Consider the following 5,000-nt stretch of genomic DNA (forward strand, 5'->3'; position numbering starts at 1 on the left):
AAAATTTATTAAAGTAAAATGTTACGTTGCATTTCATGAATTTTGACAAACGTGTACCGAAATGTGTACAAATTATTTATTTCGACGACGACGACAACTTAGAACGGATGAATAAAATTAATTGTTGCAAGATTCAAACAAGGATGAAAAAGTCATAGAAAATTATTCCGTAACCATGATATTGGATTATTTTTTCTTCACTCTCTCCTCCGATGAGTCGCAACAAATAAAAATCCATAAATCAATTCATCCGTCGTTGTTCGTTTAGTCGATCTGAATGCACTGTAAAAATTTATTAAAGTAAAAATGTTACGTTGCATTTCATGAATTTTGACAAACGTGTACCCCGAAGTGTGTACAAATTATTTATTTCGACGACGACGACAACTTAGAACGGATGAATAAGAATAAAATTGTTGCAGGAGATTCAATCAAGGATGATGTGAGAAAAATGTCGAAAAATTTTCCATCCAGAAAGATCGCGTGGCGTTACGTCTCTTCTTACGAGGTTTTCGTTTCGCAGACACGCACACTTTCTTCAAAACAATAATAGGAAAGTGTTCAGTTTTTTATAAGAGCAGCAGGTGTCTTTCCGAAATTCTACGATTATTGTAGCTTATATGACTAGAAGGAAAGAAAGACTAAAACTCTCTTATTTTAAAACAAGAACGCAGTTCCCTGGTTGATCCTGCCAGTAGTCATATGCTTGTCTCAAAGATTAAGCCATGCATGTCTCAGTACAAGCCAAATTAAGGTGAAACCGCGAAAGGCTCATTAAATCAGTTATGGTTCCTTAGATCGTACCCACATTTACTTGGATAACTGTGGTAATTCTAGAGCTAATACATGCAAACAGAGCTCCAACCGGAAACGGAAGGAGCGCTTTTATTAGATCAAAACCAATCGGTGGCGGTCTCCGTCATCGTACAACTTGGTGACTCTGAATAACTTTACGCTGATCGCACGGTCTCGCACCGGCGACGCATCTTTCAAATGTCTGCCTTATCAACTGTCGATGGTAGGTTCTGCGCCTACCATGGTTGTAACGGGTAACGGGGAATCAGGGTTCGATTCCGGAGAGGGAGCCTGAGAAACGGCTACCACATCCAAGGAAGGCAGCAGGCGCGCAAATTACCCACTCCCGGCACGGGGAGGTAGTGACGAAAAATAACGATACGGGACTCATCCGAGGCCCCGTAATCGGAATGAGTACACTCTAAACCCTTTAACGAGGATCAATTGGAGGGCAAGTCTGGTGCCAGCAGCCGCGGTAATTCCAGCTCCAATAGCGTATATTAAAGTTGTTGCGGTTAAAAAGCTCGTAGTCGAATCTGTGTCCCGCGCCGCCGGTTCATCGTTCGCGGTGTCAACTGGCGTGCCGCGGGACGTCCTGCCGGTGGGCTTAGCTCGAGAGGGCGGCCCAACTCAATCCCGCCGCGGTGCTCTTCATTGAGTGTCGAGGTGGGCCGGCACGTTTACTTTGAACAAATTAGAGTGCTTAAAGCAGGCTAAAACTTCGCCTGAATACTGTGTGCATGGAATAATGGAATAGGACCTCGGTTCTATTTTGTTGGTTTTCGGAACCCCGAGGTAATGATTAATAGGAACGGATGGGGGCATTCGTATTGCGACGTTAGAGGTGAAATTCTTGGATCGTCGCAAGACGGACAGAAGCGAAAGCATTTGCCAAAAACGCTTTCATTGATCAAGAACGAAAGTTAGAGGTTCGAAGGCGATCAGATACCGCCCTAGTTCTAACCATAAACGATGCCAGCTAGCGATCCGCCGACGTTCTTCCGATGACTCGGCGGGCAGCTTCCGGGAAACCAAAGCTTTTGGGTTCCGGGGGAAGTATGGTTGCAAAGCTGAAACTTAAAGGAATTGACGGAAGGGCACCACCAGGAGTGGAGCCTGCGGCTTAATTTGACTCAACACGGGAAACCTCACCAGGCCCGGACACCGGAAGGATTGACAGATTGAGAGCTCTTTCTTGATTCGGTGGGTGGTGGTGCATGGCCGTTCTTAGTTGGTGGAGCGATTTGTCTGGTTAATTCCGATAACGAACGAGACTCTAGCCTGCTAAATAGGCGTATTTCGACATCCCAAAGGCCCGTCGATCCTGGGTTCGCCCGGTGGTCGTGCGCGGTTTTTACTGTCGGCGTACAAACAATTCTTCTTAGAGGGACAGGCGGCTTCTAGCCGCACGAGATTGAGCAATAACAGGTCTGTGATGCCCTTAGATGTTCTGGGCCGCACGCGCGCTACACTGAAGGAATCAGCGTGTCCTCCCTGACCGAGCGGTCCGGGTAACCCGCTGAACCTCCTTCGTGCTAGGGATTGGGGCTTGCAATTGTTCCCCATGAACGAGGAATTCCCAGTAAGCGTGAGTCATAAGCTCGCGTTGATTACGTCCCTGCCCTTTGTACACACCGCCCGTCGCTACTACCGATTGAATGATTTAGTGAGGTCTTCGGACCGGTACGCGATGGCGTTTCGACGTCGTCGATGTCGCTGGGAAGATGACCAAACTTGATCATTTAGAGGAAGTAAAAGTCGTAACAAGGTTTCCGTAGGTGAACCTGCGGAAGGATCATTAACGTGTCCTCGTACACACGAATTTTGACATATGTATAATTTATTATTATGCATTTTCATTTGATCGTGTCGATGTACACTTTATGTTTTTACAACACCGTCGTCGATGACATGGAGTCGACGGCACGATCTTTTGTCGTGCCGTTGCTTGTTTCTTTTTGAAACACCGTGTGTACGACGTTTTGAACTACGAATCGTACATATTCGGAAAAACAATAGCGTTACGCTGGCCCGCAGCGCCGGTCCTTGCGATCGAGTTTTTCACCTTTTTTGAACGAGAAAAACCGAATTCGCTCGGGCATACGGCTGTTTCTTCGGGTACCTAGATTTTTTGATTTTTTTTGTACTATCTCTCGATCTTTTCCAATGATGGAAAGAAGGAGGGACGCTTTCGGTTTTTCGACCGGATCGCGGAAAGTTGTGAACTCCACCGCGAAAGTCGAAAGACGTTAGAAGTCCTCTTTTTTCGGACACACGGAGAGGATGTAGCAGAGTAGTCGAGAAAGAAGAAAATCGCAGGTGTCGAATTAGGTTACGACACCGTGGGTTTTAAATGATTTACGCCCGGCTACGGGACCGGCGAGAAACGCTCCCGATTCTACGATTCGCGTGAATGATGTTCGTCGTTAGACGCTTCAAAGAGTTTTTTGAAAGCGCCGTTAAACGAGCGATCGCACACACATCACACCTTGCTTTTTTAATGTTTTTGGTAGATGTGGTAAAGTGATTTCGTTAGAAACGGTAAAATTCTCTTTACGGAGCGTACGACTGCACCATTTCAAAATTATATACACCGTCAATCGTCATTAAGTCACGATATAGAACGGTAAACTTGAGGATTTTATGTTAGACGCTCAGTCTGGCACGTCTATAAATTTTTTCGTCAAAATTCACGATCTGTCTTCGGTTTGGCGACGAAAAAATATAGAAAGAAAATTGAAACACGAACACAAAGACCGCCCGCGAAAATCTCTTTTCGCTTACGGCGGATACTAATTCGCTTTTTCATAACGAGTACGATGATGTAATGATGTGTTCATTCCGATCGATCAAAAACCGTCTCTTCGTCACACTTTTTAAAGTGCTTGACACACACACACGCACACTAAATGAAAGACACAATAAAGGAAAACTACCGAAAATGTAGTTTATGAGAGAAAGCAGCATTATTTATTAAAATTATTGCTGAGAAAAAGGAAATTGGCAAATTCCTAATTAAAATCGTATCGAACATGTCCCATCTTCACACATACATGCTCGTACTTTGCGTGTAAAAGCGGAGACCGCGTGAAAAAGAAAAGTGCTTCTTTTTCGGTGCGCGGATACAAATTTGTGTTTGGGTTAATATTTTTTTTAATTTTTTCGTACGCGTAAAACTGAGACCGACGATCGCGTTCCCTTTCAGACGAGAAAGTACGGACGAAAGACAATTAAGAGCGAGAATCATAAATATCCATACCACAACACCGAAATTTTAGACGTGGCACGTTTCGGAACCACGAAGATCATTTTCGTTTCGGATGTACGCACGTACGCAAAAATTTTTGCAAGACGTGTATAGACAGCTGGACGATCGGCATGATCGGGGTTCTTGTGGAACGAGCGTTTAAATTTTAAAAAGATTACCCTGAACGGTGGATCACTTGGCTCGTGGGTCGATGAAGAACGCAGCTAATTGCGCGTCAACTTGTGAACTGCAGGACACATGAACATCGACATTTCGAACGCACATTGCGGTCCTCGGATATAATGTTCCCGGACCACTCCTGGCTGAGGGTCGTGTCAATTTCAAAGACTGCTCGGTTTTCGTTTTCGGACGAAAACGTCGGAGCGTGTTGGATGTGTTGCGACGCGTCGAATAGGTACTCATTAATGTACGTGATCGTCACTTACGTCACGATATAACGACGCACGCCTCGAACGTGTGCCGAGACGTTTACTCGAGCGTGTTTTTTCGTCAAAAAGGACGGGACGGGTATGCTTTGTATTTTTTTTTTACAAAGTCCGTCGGACGTCCACCTTGCGAATCATAAATACGAAAGTGTTTACGTCGGCACATGTTCTTGCGTGGTGTGTCGTAGAATCGTGTGTTTGTGTGCGTTTCTCGTGCAGCGAGTAAATTTGCGCGACATCTTAAGACGCGAAAGCGACCAACTACTACTTGTTGTAGTTGTTGGCTGGTCTTTCGGCGTAGCACGTCCTATTTCTTCAACATGTCGTCATTTAAAAAAAAAAAATGGCGTTTTAAGGTTGAGAACGTTATAGACGGTCGTCGTGTCCGAGACGTGTAATGCAAATCGCGACAGACGTCAGATCGTAAGCGTTTCTGTAAACTTAGCCATTTTTTAAAAAGAAAAATGACGAACACGTATAGCAAGGAATGGGAGGACGTGTCGTGATCGTCG

At 45.0% G+C, this 5,000-nt stretch overlaps 2 non-coding genes across 2 annotated transcripts; both read left to right on the forward strand.

The window, feature by feature from the left end:
* Positions 1-675: 675 nt before the first annotated feature.
* On the forward strand, positions 676-2,596 carry LOC148165298 (small subunit ribosomal RNA). The gene has a single exon (XR_015771594.1). It is a non-coding gene; the product is annotated as a small subunit ribosomal RNA (ribosomal RNA).
* Positions 2,597-4,218: 1,622 nt separating this feature from the next.
* LOC148165299 (5.8S ribosomal RNA) lies at positions 4,219-4,375 on the forward strand. The gene has a single exon (XR_015771593.1). It is a non-coding gene; the product is annotated as a 5.8S ribosomal RNA (ribosomal RNA).
* The last annotated feature ends 625 nt before the right edge of the window (positions 4,376-5,000 follow it).

This window comes from Gnatocerus cornutus, unplaced genomic scaffold, assembly GCF_029298725.1.
Source record: "Gnatocerus cornutus isolate USDA-ARS CGAHR unplaced genomic scaffold, icGnaCorn1.1 ctg00000396.1, whole genome shotgun sequence".
In the NCBI taxonomy this organism is placed as follows: domain Eukaryota; kingdom Metazoa; phylum Arthropoda; class Insecta; order Coleoptera; family Tenebrionidae; genus Gnatocerus; species Gnatocerus cornutus.